The sequence below is a fragment of the Pinus tabuliformis genome, chromosome 5_2 (genome assembly GCF_031772625.1).
Source record: "Pinus tabuliformis cultivar Carrire ecotype Pingquan chromosome 5_2, CPIR1, whole genome shotgun sequence".
Lineage (NCBI taxonomy): Eukaryota > Viridiplantae > Streptophyta > Pinopsida > Pinales > Pinaceae > Pinus > Pinus tabuliformis.
Genome location: NC_142306.1, coordinates 667918869 through 667934482, shown reverse-complemented (window position 1 = coordinate 667934482; position 15614 = coordinate 667918869).

Genomic DNA, 15614 nt, shown 5'->3' with positions numbered 1-15614 from the left:
ATAGTCCATTTGGGACTACTATGAACCCTTCCGCATCTTAAATCCGGAGTTAACTTAGCATTTGGTTAAGTTAATAACCTTTCCCCCCCCCCCCCCCCCCACTCACAAACCTTACCATTTTACCCACCATGCTCACATTTTCGGGTTTTGGTTTAAATAGCCGATTAAACAAATAAACATTACCCCTAGCACATAACCGCGTTAACCCATTAAACCCACATCTCCAAAGCTTTCAACCCCCCTCCCGTCGGCATTTAAATATTATGTTAAACGGGCCCCGCTCTAGAGTTGCACGCCACCCCGATCGCCCCGTTCGCCATCCGATTCCCACTCCCCAGATCCAAGGGTGGGCGGTCATTTTCATGCCCCGATCCGCCGGAGGTTAGCGTCCGGGGGATGGGCGGTTTCCTTGCCGTACCCTCGCCACGCGTCATCCTCCCGACGTGTTCGGAGGCCCCCTCCCCAATACCGCTCAGGCCGAAAGGTGGTGCAGGAGGAAACCTGAAACCACCCTCTGCTAGATGGCGTCAGCACCACGTCACCTCCGCGTCGACCCGCCGCTCCCCCGTGTCATTTCCACCTCATCCGCCCGCATCCCTACCTCGCCAGCGTGTCCTACGCCACGTCACCGCCTAAGTTAGTTTCCACGTCATCGCGTCGTACCCCTACCCGCCGGATGACGTCATGCTGACGTCATCCCAAAAAAGCGCCAAAAGCGCCAAAGTCCCGAATTTTCATAAAAGTAGGCCAATTCGACCATTTTATTTCATTTTTATTGGTCAAGTTTGGAGAGCTACGCACGCTGTTTTATCTCATTTTACCACCAAAGTTCAAATTCAACCAATTGAGCCACTGCTGCCTGCGATTTCGCCTGCATTGCTTGCCACTGTACTAGCTCGACCACCCTCGGTGACTAAAAACCAGGTATTTGCCTAATTTTCATCTGTTTACCCCTGTTCTTGCCATTTTCTCCATTTCACTTGCTTGATTACCTACAAATTCCCAAATTAAAGACTCTGCCGCACCTAAATGCTGCCTAAAATTCACTGATAAACCCCTAGCTCAAAAAGAACCCTGTAAACCTGCGCCCGTTTGCAAATTCACCGTTGAAAAATCATTTTCAAGCTCATATTCCCGGCAAGAACTCCATAACAGCTCAGCATTATCCTTTTTTGCCACATTCCATTGCAAAAACTTCAGTAATTTGGCCAAAATAATCCCCATTCCTTCTGCAGTTTGCCCTTACAGTCCTTAATCCAATGAATTCATCAGAGAAGAGAGAAGCCTTTCAAAACTTTGCAAATTTACCCCTTTTATGATAGCTACAGACATTCAAAACTATTTCCTCATTTGAACTTAGTTTGCAACTCCTTTGCAAATTTTCCCAAGCAGTTCTCCTCATCTGTTGTTGTTCTAAACATTATTCCAAGCTCAAGCTCAGAAAGACTTTAAAAATGGCCACTCCAACAGCTCTAAACATCACTCCTATGAACCCACCCAAAAAAGAGCTTGAAGCAATGCCCCTAGCTAATAAAGATTACCTCATTCAAGATTTGGTTGGGGACAGGAATCACTTGCAGACCTTCTACCAGTTGACAAACAGTTTTTTAAACAACTGTGATATGTATGGCATATGGGAGTCTAATTTACCTTTTTACTTCCTTCCTTCTGTTAATATTTTTCTTGAGATTATACGTCTATGTGCTGAGAACTATGAGCCAACTCAAAGAGCTGTCAAGTCTCCATCTGGGAGCATACTTTTTCATATTACTCCTGACTCTATCAACCAGATGTTAAAATTCAAACAGACTCAGCTATTGTTTCCTTTCTCTATGAACTACTTGCTGGATGAAGGCTCCAAGCTCTCCAGCTCTGAGATTGCAAGAATTGCCAAGACATTTATGAGGGCAGACTGCCAACCTACTGAGCCACCTCCATTCCTATATGTCAACTTCAATGAGGTGGGCAAGCTGCTTGTAGATATGATTTCCTCTGTGCTAGGTTTTAGAACAAGTGAGCACATTGATGAAACAGTGTTGGTTTTATTATCTGCATACAGCCCAGGACAGCCCCCTGCTGTCAAGTATAACTATGCCAAGTTCATAGCCAATAAAATGCATGACCAACTAGTGAAGCTAGATAGGGAGGGAATCTTCAAATATTCATCATATATCTATCATTTGTTCATGCATTACCAGTCTGAATGCTTCCAATGCCCCATCAAAAAGTTGGATTCGAAGGGTGAAAGAAGGTCTGTTATCTTTTGGTCATCAGTTTTTCATGAGGTTCAAGACTCTCCATATTCCTACTGTGATTTCATTGACCAATTTGTCTACCCAGTCTCTTGTCTCCTAATGAGAACTCCTCCTCCTAGATTATCATATGACATGCAGAAGATCTTGCAGCTGTCCAAGAATTAAGATAGGTGATTGGTATCTCTACCAAAATCACACTATCATTAGAATCTATGGCTGTGAGCTATGTCCTTACAGGCTCCCAAGATATGTACTAATGAGACTTTTTGCCTTAGAATATTATGGGCAACTCATCAATTCAGATCTCACTCATTTTCATAGTGCCAAGAAGAAAGCTCGCCTGAAATTTAGAGACCATCTAGGCCCCTTTATTATGAACAAGAAAGAGGGTTGGCAAGATGCTAACCAAATATTGGGGCAGAAGCTCAAGTTGAAAAGGAGTTTCTGGTGGGTTCCTTATGACCTGGATGGCTTTATCAGTGCCAGAAAAGTTAAATATAGGCTAACAACATATGAGCATTGTAGAGTCCCACAAATTGAACAATATGCCAACCAAGATGAGTGGCTGGCGGGGACACTAGTTGAGGAATTTACTCAAGAATAAATTATGGAACAAAATGTCAAAGATTTATTAAAAACTCTTGACATGGATTCTTTTGACCATGTAACTTTCAAACTGCCACAACAAGTCGGAGAAGGTCCATCTACAGCTGCAACTTCACAAGCTGCCCAACAACGGTCTACACCAGCAACAGGTACAACAAAAGGCAAGGAGCCGATGGATGCAGAACAAGAAAAAATAACAGAACAACCTGCTACCTCAAAAGAGCAGGGTCAAGGGCAGGCCCCTCCACAGCAGACTGAGGCACTACAAGTGCCAACATTGCAAACTCCTGCTAATGAAGAAAGAGGTAAGAAGCGAGATCGAGAAGACTCCACACCTGCTAGTGGGTCTACACAGCAACCTGAAGCCAAGAGGCAAAGAGTTGATCCTCCAGTTGAGGAGGAAATTAGTGAAGAGATCCTAGAAAGTCCAAGGAGAGAAAGGGAAGCAAGCCAACACACACCTACTAGCTCTTTCCAGCAAGAGCAAGAGAGGCAGCATGGCATGGAGGTGTCCTCCTCAACACAACAGAGCAAGCGGCCACCTAGTATCAAAACTGCTTTCATGGAAATTAGGGCTCAAAATGAACTGTTAAGAGTACAATTATATGATCAGTTCCTCAAGGAAACACCTGCCAAACAACAAAGATTGATGGCAGCTTATGATTTCAAAGAAGAAAAAATGATTCTTAGCCATTTCAAGCCGAAGATACAACAGCCACAAACAACTGTAGATTATGTGAAGACAAATTTAGAGGTCCTTGCCAAGGACATTCACCCCATGTATCAAATAGAGTTGCACAAGCAAACAGGTGAGATGGTCTATGCCACTCTAGCAGATAAGGCTATGTTGGCCCATGAATTGAAGGAATCTTTGAAGAACACAAATACTCAGATAGATTTGGAAAGAATGTCCTCCTCAGCCAAAGATAACAGAATAAAAACATTGGAGGACATTATTGTGGACCTAGGACATGATCCCAAGGATCCTAAGGGTGTCAGAGCCCTTATGAAGAAAAAAGAAGATGATATTGCTGCCCTTAGAAAACAATTGGGGTTGCCTTCTACTATGCACCCTCAAACTGCAGAGCTGGTACAAGAAAAAGAGGCTGAGGATACAATGGATCTACTGATGAGAATGAACCAAAGAATAATTCAGATGGAGAAAGAATTGGAAAGAGCAGTTCAAGGCAAGCAGGGAGAGTCGACCTCCCAGCCACCTCAAATAGTTCCAACTGATGTCCCTGTTCCTCTTACACAAGTAGTAGTGACCCCTCCTATCATCCCAACATCCACAACAGCTTCATCCACCACAGATGCTACAGCAGCAGCAACAACAGCAACACTTGAATCTAGCATGAGCATGGATGAAATGATGAAAGCAGTTAAAGAGCTAGAACTTCAGGCAACATAGGTAAAAGAGGCCAAAGAAAAGTTGGCCAAACTGGAAGTAAGCTACAATAAGTCCAAGGTGACAGTAGCTGAAAAACCAAGGGAAATTAAGGCCTTGAACGACAAAATAAAAGCCTTGGAGAAGGAGCTGAATTTAGAAAAGACTCTAGCTGAAATAAAAAAGATTTTGTGGGCCAAAATTGGCCAATCAATCATTGGACAATGGAAATCGATCCAAACTATGCATGAACAGATAGAATTAATAGGCCTAGCTCAATTTGAAAATCAAAGGGCTAGGGCAGCATTGGGAAATATGCCTGAGCAGGCTACTAAAATGATTCATTTCCTGAACACTCATACCAAAGAAGAGTTGGTAGCATTAGACATCAGCAATAGGACAGATACTGTTCTGACAGCAAAAAAGGTGTTGACTCTAAGAAATTTTGTGCAAAGTCTAGAAAGAAAGTGTCAGGAAATGCAGGCAGAAGTAGATGATTTCAAGCTAAAGCTTGCAGCATTACAAAACAGGGGATTACCTAGCTTGTTAACCAGCGCCGGAAGACTGCTGACCCGGGAACAGTATGCCACCAGGATGAATAATTATATTTCAAATCAAATTACAGCATCCACAAGTGCCTCAGAGGAAACAGGACCTCCATCAGGACAGAGCCTTTATGACAAGCTGGAAAACTTATTTTACATTGAGCATGAGATCAATCACTTGTTTGAGGTCCCGCCCAATTTTTACAGATATACCGAGGTAGATGAGACATTAATAAAGATACAAAGACATCAGCTGCCTAGAGAAGATTGGTGGCAAGCAATGCTGGAAATTTTGCCCAAGTAATCTCGGTCTTTTTCCTCTTCGTTCAGCTTCAGATTTTGGTCAGCTACAGATCAACTATAGGTCAGCAAAACTAAGTACGCAGGCACCGGACAAAGCATGAAGACAATAGGCAGAGCAAGTCAAAGCAATGACTCAACAAAACACTGGAACAGCAAGCCCGAAAAATCGCAAATTAAAAACGCAGCCACAACCGACTTTGTTGCTCCAAAAAAGTCAAAATTTTCTGACAAAAAGACACCTAGCACACCAATATTAACTGCAACATTTATTTCTTTCATCTACTTCCTTTGAAAAGTTGGTGATGTAATTTATTGCATGAAGACTCATCAACTAGATATTTTCTATCTCATTTTTGTATATATACCTCCCCATAGAACGTATTTGGGGTTGGTGATTTTCTCTCTAAGAGCTGCGCTGTAAATTTTCAGACTTTATAATACAAATGGCTGGTGAAGTTCATGGTCTCTGCACTGTCTGGATGTGAAAGTGATGAACTGTGTTCTGCTACAGAATTCCTGTGTTGTTTAATGGAACAATAAGTTTTCCTAAACCATGTTTTGTCTTTCTGTGTTTGCAAAATTCACATATATGTTTCATGATCTTAGCAATAGAGAAGAAGAATAGCTCAGGACTTGTTTGAATGCACCCTCTGCTCAATCTCTGTTTCTAATTGTGTTTTCTTCAGAATTGGTCATAAATATGAATTCTTAATTGCTCATGTTTGCACTGATTCTTTCATTATGAATGCTGTTTAGGAATTCTTAGTTGCTCCTAGATAATATTCTTACACTTTCCCTCTATCAGCATAGTGAAAGATCCTTGACTGCCTTTCATTCCCTGATTTCATGCCATCGATTCCCAGATTTGAAGAATTGTTCCATAGATGCCTGTCTAGCTCTGTAGCATTACATTTTTCCCAAGAAATACTTTCAGCAGTACACCATCATTGACTCCATTACCAAATAATCTAAACTGTTCTGAGACTGCATACCAGTTCTGCCTGGAATCATCATCCAACCAAATTTAAAACAAAACCTTGTACATCATAACTAGCCTAAAATTACTCCAAAACAAAGCTAAAACATAAAGAGAGAGCCCTCTCTGGTTGCAGGTAGGCTAGGACCTACAGCTAAAAGATTGGTTAGTGGTTACCTCGACCGTATTCCCTCAGGAGCCAGGGAACAACCTGAGTGATAACAGTATCATGGACTGAAGGCAACACGTTATTACATAAGAGAGCAGACAAAAGATAACCAAATGTTGATAGTTGTATAAGTCCTATTGTACTTTACCTATCTTGTTTCAAGAGTCGCACACAATCCATGCGAAACTAAACTATGGAAAATAACAAGCAAACAAACCAAAAATTAAATAAAGAAGCAGAAGCAAATGCAGAAGCAAAGCGAGTAAGCGAACAAACAAGAAAGCAAACAAACACACAAAAAACGAAGAAAACATGCATGAAAGCAAACAACCCAAAAGCAAACACTACTCCTACTCCTAAGCTAATAGTGCATGGGTTGTCTCATGTGAAGTGATACTTCTAATGTAGCCACGGGCACATTGGTTGACCCATGTTGGTGAAGGCACGGTTTGTGAACATCGCAGTTGCACAAACCAAAAAGCATGAAATATATAACGATGAAGATGGACACACTTCGAGATTACAAGTGACCACAAAACAAATATGAGTGAAAGGACATGACATGCACTTTGTGGAGCTGCCATGGTGTTGTGCTACACTATGTGCAGATGTCGAGTGTATGCATTCTTTTGACTGTGACATGCAAGAAAACGTGAGAAAGGGAGACCACTTATGTTGTGCATCTGTGCTTGATATGTAAGATTCCTCCAAAGCATGAGTGATGGGATTGTGTAGTTTGAGTGGAGGAAGAAAAATATGGGTGTTTGGTTGATCTTCAATGCAAAGTAGAGAGTGATGAGGAGCCTTGAGTGTTTCAATAATTTCTGGACTAGAAGTGAAACCAACCTCAGGACATCGAGGGCCTGACCTAACCATCAGCTCGAGCTAAAGTGCCTCGACAATCTGCGGGGTTTTGACTTCATTTACAGATAAATCATCGTAGACTAGTGTCTTAGACATATTAAAAACGATTGAATCAACATCGTGATTGTATGAGGAAGTGGAGAGATCACGACAACCAAGATTAGAAAATTCAGGATGTTTGTCGACATCCTCATGATTTGATGAATCGTGTAGATGGGTAGATGAGAAGAAAAGATGTTCATCCTCTATATTTTCAGAAATGATAGATGACAGATAGGACAGATTTTCGGACGAAGATGTGTCATCTCTCCACTGTGATGACAAACTAACATCTGACGTGTCTTTTGATTCATCGGAAGGAGAAACATCCAGAAATGGGTTTTCACAAGGGAAATCAGAAGTGGCAGAATCACAAGGGATGTCAGGATAAAGTGGATGAGGTGTGGATAGAATGGAGTCTTCCTTCATCGCGAGTTCTTCTTTAGATTCTCACACACACTCATCATGAATGATGGCATAGGTTTGCTACATAACACCAACCCCGTCGACAACTTGATCCTCATTCACATCAGGTGAGGATTCTAGAATGGGAAAACACAAGACAATACAATCTAGAGGATCAATAGAACGTGGGGACGGAGATTGAGGGGACGAATCCACATGACAACCAATAGATTGCAAGCCAAATCTACATAGATATCAAGAGAAGGTGGGGTGGGAGGATGTGACAGTTCAACAGATGTGTGTCCATGATCTCCCACATCACTCCGCAGTGGTGGAGCTATTTGAGGAGGTGAAGGCGGACAGTCACTTGTGACAGCAATTGTGCCTACCTGTGATTGCACAACTCCATCACCGAAGTGTGCTAAGCAGGGTTCGGATATGTGAAGAAGATACTCAAATCTTCCATAAAGAAATTCCCAATCAATTTCATCTTCAGGAAATTGGTATGAAAGATTACAAAAGCGTGTGTAAAACATATCAACGGATTCATTGGGTGCTTTTCATAATTTTAAAATTTCTTGATCGAGTGCTTTATGGTTAAACTAATTGAAAGCACGGTCTATCTCTGCGACTAGATGAGAAAGAGAATGAATAGATTTTCCGGGCAGCGTGGCACACCAGTGCATGGGGTGCCCTTGAAGCATGTAGACGAACAAAGTGTAGGTCATGTACTCTTCAAATATTCCATGTCTTTCACATGAGCCTACAACACCGACAGCGTGCCTAACCAAGGCTACGTGGCCTCCACCATCACATGTTTTTTGTGACAAGTTATCTGAGAGCTTTGCCGAGATAACAAAGTCATTTCCATAAGACATACACTCTAGAAGAGAAACTTTGTAGTTATTCATGATATATATGTAGATATTCAAAATAGATGTGAGGACTCATCTTGTCATCTTGCCATCCTTCTAGCACCAAAATGTTGACAGTGCTGGACCCACCAACATGTAAGGGGATTGATGAACCCCAAAAATGGGTAACTTATTGGGCTCATTTTGTGTATTGTTCTCCATTAATCCACCATTCTTCATAGTTTATGCATGCTTTTTAGTATATTTATGTTGATTGAACGAATGAGGATAGTCACTTGACCATGAAGATTAATACGTGTTTATTGCAAATTTTTGGACAGATTTTGGACCACGGTCAAGCATTTATGAGCCATTTGACAGTCGAATGCAAGGGGATAAGGCTAAGGATTCGTAGGGAGGATGCCTCCTACACTAAATGGCCTCTTCCTCGAGTTCTCCACCATCAGCTCGGAGTTCAGCAGCCCACCAATGTAGATTCCCAAGGGCAGTCGAGCAGCTTTTATGAAGTGATTGAGTACTAGCAGTTTGGGCAGCCAAGCCCCTCGAATCAAGGAGGACTGTTGGAGGTAATTGTGGTGCATAAATAGGAAGGCTTCCAGCCTTCATAGGTTACTTTTTGAACAGTTTTATTCTGCACTATAGTGCTGCTAGTTTCTCAGCTCATTTTGTAGCTTCTACCGTACAGCTTCTTTTGTGACATGGTTATTTTTTAGTAATGGAAAGTAGTTTCATTTGGCACCAGTTCTGAGCTTCTTCTTAGGAGCCTACAACTCTTGGGGTTGGGCCCAACCCAAGTGCCAAGGCTTCCTTTTTGTACTGTTATGTGTTGTTAATGTCTTTATCAAATAATTTATGTTAAGTAGATTAAAGTCTTGCTTGGTTACCTAGGTCATTTTTGATGATTAAAAAGGCTTTTCATGTTTAGATTGGTTTGATAGGTTGATAACAGAGAAGATATTTAGAAAAAGGCTTTCAAGCGCACCCCTGATCTCACCTCTCCCTCTGTGGGACCATGAGCTGGGACCAAGGCGTCCTTGCCGCCACCAAAAACATTGTCTTTGCTTCGTCATGCAATTGTTAGTGTTAGATTCTCATTTGTCGAAGTTGATACCAGTTGTGGTTACATGCTCAGGTCCATTATTGCTTAGTTTGCATAGCTATTTCACATGATTTTGTTTCCAATAAACTTCGGTTCATTTTCTTTGCTGATATTTAGGTCAGATTAGGTTAAAGTAGCTATGTCTTTGGGTTTCCGAGTCTTTTTTTGAATATTTTGAAAAATAACTTGCAGAGCACCTGTGATACCTATTTGCCTACCCCTACTCCATCAATACCGCCTACTCTGTCCTCTAACTCTAATTCTTGCCTCACATTTTCTACGTTCCCTCACTTTGACCTAATTTCCATATTTTTGTGCAACATTGCTCTACCCCTCCTTGAACAAATCCAACCATCCTTATCACCCACCCACTTCGTTCGCCGGGTCCTAGACCCCTCCACATCATCACCCAACCTCTGTACCCACTTCTTCACCTTTCTTCCACCATCAACCCTCCAAAATCCCCTTTAGGAACATCCTGTAGAAACATCATGTAGAAGCCACAGAACATCCTGTAGAACCCCTGCAGACTTCCTGTAGAAGCTCACGAAAGTGGTTTCTTGAGATTTGATCACTGTGAACCTCTCTGGAAGGGTGCTAGGGATCCCCTTAGGCCCTCTTCTCACCTTCCCAACCTCCTTCAAGCATCCACTACATTTCCTTTCGCCAATCAACCTCTGCATAGTCAAAATAGTCAAAACACCTGCAAAGTGATTCCACAAATATTATTCGAAAATACAAAAAGATGTTTTCTTCATATTTCTCTTCAAAAATAGCTTAGTCACATGAATTTTACTTTTCTAGAAGTCAATGGCATCCATTTCTGTAGCTTTCATCCTTTTACTTGCACTAGTAGGGTTAGTCGGTAAAACTAGGGTTTGTTAGGGTTTGCGTTCCTTTCTAGATTTCAACTTCTTTCTGCAAGTATATTAGCCTTTGGTTGAGTTAGTTTTTTTCCATCATAGTTAAAATATTCTTCTAAGAGCTCATAGAAGTTGGCTTAAGCTCCTAGCAGACTTGTGCCAGCTGATCAAGTGACAGCCTGTGGCAAGAGCTAGTACTTGTGCATATAGCACCGTCGCTTCCAAGTTTGTTACGAACTACCGGGTTGATAAAAGTAAAGAAGGGAGTCCTAGGAGTTGCAGCATTATTTCTGCAATACTGGAGCCCACCGAGGATCTCCCCGGCAAGAAGTCCCAATTAGACCTCAGATTGTTTGGTGTAGGAGTCCCAACAGTGGGTCGTACGGTAATGCCTTGACCCTGATTTCTCATAGAGGCAAGTAAGATGTCTTTGTTGGTAGCAAGGGTGTGATAACTGCAGTAAGTCAAGGAAGGTGCATGACAAATTCTAACACACTGAGGGTGAAGTGATTGTGCCCCTTCACTAGTAGAAAATGGTGAAATTAGTGACTAGGTGACTAAAAAGGTTAGTCACCAGAACTTTTCCAAGTGCAATACTACCAGAAATTAGCAATATTAAGAGACCCAACTAAAAAAGACTAACATAAATGACTATTTTAGTCTCCAGTTAAAATATACGACTAGCTAATAAGTAATACTACTAAAAACAACTAACATAAATGACTAATTTAGTCTAGTAAAAAAATATGATTACCTAACAAAAACTACAATAATATGAATTAGTCGTTTATGTTAGTCATTTTAATTGTGTCACTTCAATAATCGAAACTTACAATTCATAGGGGATTCAAAGGTTGTTTTAGATTGGGTGAAAGGTTATGCTTCCTTGTACACTTCTTTATTGGATCAAAGGATGATTAAAATTATGGAGCTTATTAGAATCTTTAGGGTCATATCATTTGATCACATTAACAGGGAATCAAATTCAAAGGTTGACAAATTATCGAAAAGGGGAGTTGGCCAACACCTCCTTTTGCAACACAACATGACCACCTATATATGTTGCAACAACCTTTCCAACTTGTTTAGTTGGTTCCACATATATTTCACATTTCTTCTTCGTCTTGCAAAGTGGTAGTGCTAAGGAGAGGGTATGAATTTTGATCAAAGAATGTTCACTTAGTACCACTACCAAATTTCCTTCATGCAACTTTCATGATGATAAATGGATGCAATTTTATTGTTACAAATGTGTAAGTAGTCCACATTCAACTTTTTTGTCTTCATTGTCCTGAGTAACAACGACAAGTTTGAATATTTCCTTTATTTATCAGCGCAAACACATAACTCTTTGTTGTCCCAAACATAGTTAATATTGTTGGTGTATGATCTCTTAATTGTGGAATGGTCTCTTGATGACGATAACAAACTCTCAATCTCTAATGCTGATGAATATGATGAATGAATGATCTAATGCCTTACTTTTATAGAAAATTTATGATTCGTTTTCTATTTTTATTGTGCTATTGTACATATGCTCACTGGCATCTCATGCTATATGGTTAATTGAGCAAGCTTTATCTTTCATTTTTCAAGTATAATTTGGTTGCATGAATAAGCAGAGCTGTGTAATTAAAATAATTCAAAATTTGCTAATAATTCATGGTTTGTTTGACTATTCACACACTTATCCCTAACATTTTACTTTGAGAGTGAGTAGTGTCAAATCACTAGTCTTCATTAAGGAACTTCCTTTAATTACTCAATGACCTAGATTAGCTCAATATTTTAAGGATTTCCCCCTATATAAGGATATCCTTCTTGTGGTCTAAAGAGTGAAAGAAGGTCACCAAGGTGACCTTGGGTGGCTTTCTTGATGGGTGGGATCAAGACTTTTTTTTTCTATGAGAGTGTTTGAGTGGAGATACAATTTAGAAAATGCTTACAAGAAAATTAGTTTCCTTTATTTCCATCACCTAAACTACTTCCAATAAAATCATGTGCTTTTAATAAAATCTAATTTTGATAAATAATTAATTCAATAAAATTAAAAAATAAGACTATTATTATTATTGTTATTTTTTTTTTGTATATGAGAGAATAGACAACTATAGCATGTTTTTACTTAAGGATAGATTCTATCCACTACCACAATCACCTCCAAGTGTAACCACATTGCCTCACATGTGGCACACTAAGCTAATCAAAGTTTAAACCAATAACATCATAAGAAATGCCTTAACAACCCATTCTATCATCAACTAATCTACACCATGGGGCAAATTAAAAATAACTTTTAATATTAAAATATTTAGCCAATTTATTTTATTTGAAAATCAATTTTAACATCTAATTTGAGGAAAAGCCGTAAAATAAAATTTAATGTGAAAAATGTTAAGAAAAATAAAGTTGGGGTAAATTAAAAAAATATAATTAAGTAAAGTGAAATATAAAATTAATAATTATAATTATAATTAATAATTCAATCATATTACTCCTAATTTACCAAGTGTTAGAGGCATAAAATCTCTTCATATACAAACCTTTTTTAAAGTGAAAAGAGATTTGATCCCCTCTGCCCTTGGTAAATCCAAAATTAAGATCTAAAATTAAGATAGATCAAAGCTAGTTTTATATCAATTTATGTAATTGAAAGTAAAGAATTGTTATTTTAATGAAAAGTTACTTTCAAAAATATTCGTAATTTCCTCAATTTTAAAATAAAGCCAGCCTGGTTCCATCTTAACTCCGGATCTATCAAGCGACGAGAGGGATCACATCTCTTGAGGTGAAAACCTCTTTTTTTAGTGCAAAACTTGAGGAAAGGTTTATACCTCGAGAGATTTGATCCCTCTCAGTGCTTGATAGATCCAAAGTTAAGATGGATCTTGGTTGGTTTCAGTCATGTGCAGCCAAAGAAAATCTAACGAACATATGATTGATTTTATCAATAATATGTAAATTCATCTAATATTAATATAATCATTTTAAATATGCTAATATGTCTCAGATTAATCTGTATATTTTAATTTTAAATTTGCTAAGTTGCCTTAGTTTGTTGTGATGATAATAACTTTAATGATGAAATATAAATTTTGAATGTAAAGGGACAATGTAATAGTGTTGAATGATAGAAAATGTGAATAATAAGAATATAGTCAATTACAAATAGTCTTCATTGTGGTTAATCTAAAACTATTTTCTTCTATTATTCTTATTGTCACCCTTTTTACTTTTGTCATATTTTCATATCGATTATATGAAAAGGACAGGTTAAACCATAAACCATTTAAATCTTTAGCTCAATATATTATATTAAACATCATTCCTTGTCTCTCCTTCTCTCCAATATTAATAGGTTGAATTACTATAACAAAAAAATCAATATACATTGTCAATAATTTTTTGTGCTTACACTGAAATCAATGAACAATGTTAATCAAATCACTTTAAAATTAATGTACCATCATACATCCAATTACATCAAAATAGAAATCAACATTTACACTGAAATTAATGAATCTAATGCAAGCAATTAAATAAGATTAGAAAACAACATTTACACTAAAATCACTGCATCTAATGAAAGCAATCAAGTAAGATTAGAAATCAACATTTACACTCAAATCAATTCATCTAGTGCACGTAAGAAAATTGGATTATAAACCAATATCTACACTTAAGTTAATGCACCTAGTGTAAGTAAGAAAATATGATTATAAAGCAACATCTACACTGAAATCAATGCATCTAGTGCAAGCAATCAAATAGGATTAGAAATCACCATCCACATTGAAATTGATAAATTTAGTGCAAGCAATCAAATAAGATTAGAAATCACCATCTACATTGAAGTCAATGCATCTAGTGCAAGCAATAAAAAATTATTAGAAATCAACATCTACATTGAAATCAATGCATCTAGTGCAAGTAATCAAATAGGAATAGAAATCACCATCTACATTGAAATCAATGCATTTGGTGCAGGAAATAAAATAGGATTACAAATCATCCACACTGAAATTAATGCATCTAGTGAAAGCAATCAAATATCATTAGAAATCAACGTCTGCACTAAAATCAATGCATCTAGTGCAAGAAAGCAAATTAGATTAGAAATCACCATCTACACTAAAATCAATGTATCTAATGCAAGAAATATTCTTCCCTCTCCCCCCCATATATATCTATATCTCCCTCCATCTCTCCCTATTTTCCCTTCTATCTCAACCCCCCAAACACACAAGTTATTTCACTTCATATCTATCAATCTCTTTGTCCCTCCCTCTCTCCATCTCTCTCTTCTTTCCTCTCTTCACTTTCCATCTATATCTCTATTTCCATTTTCCTCTCTATATCACCACCAAAACATACCCTCTATTTCTTCAATCTATCTACCTATCCCTCCCTCCTCCTTTCCCTTTCCCCTGCTTCTCTCTCTCTTCCCTACTTCTTTCCTCTCCCCCTCTCTCTCCATCCTCTTTATCACTCCATCTCACTCTCTCTCTCCACCTTTCTCTCTATATTTCTTTCTTATTACCTCTCTCTCTCCCCCCCTCCAACTCCATCTCTCTTTCCCTCCCTCACTCCACTCTCTCACATCCTCTCTCTCTCCCTTCCTCTCTTTCTCTCTCTCTCTCTCTTACTCTTCAGCCTCCAACCATATTACTATATCCCTCCCTCTCTCCTTCTCTCCCCCATTCTCCCCATCTCTCCTTCTTTGTCTTTATCTCAAACCCAAACATACACACTCTCTCTCCATCTCTCCATTGTTACTCCCTTTCTCTCTCCACTTCTCACTCTCTATGTATTTCTTCTTCCCTCCCTCTCTCCCCCTCCAACTCCGTCTTCCTATCCATCCTTCTCTCCTCCTCTCTCCCTCCCTCTCTCCCCCTCCAACTCCATCCCCCTATCCATCCCTCTCTCCTCCTCTCAAATATTCTCTCTCCTACTTCCTCTTTCTCCCTTTCTCTCCTACCTCCCTCTCTCTCCCCCATCACTCTCTATCTCTCTCTTTTTTCCCTCTAATCCTCTCTCTTATCCCATCACTCTCCTTCTCCCTTTCAAGTACTCTCTCTCTCTCTCTCTCTCTCTCTCTCTCTCTCTCTCTCTCTCTCTCTATGTTATTGATGCAGGAGCATTCGACTCAGAAATATCATTGTATTTTAGTGGGCAAAGGGGGTCTTGTGTTTTAAGGGAGTTGGTGTCGTGGGTATCAAATTAAAGTA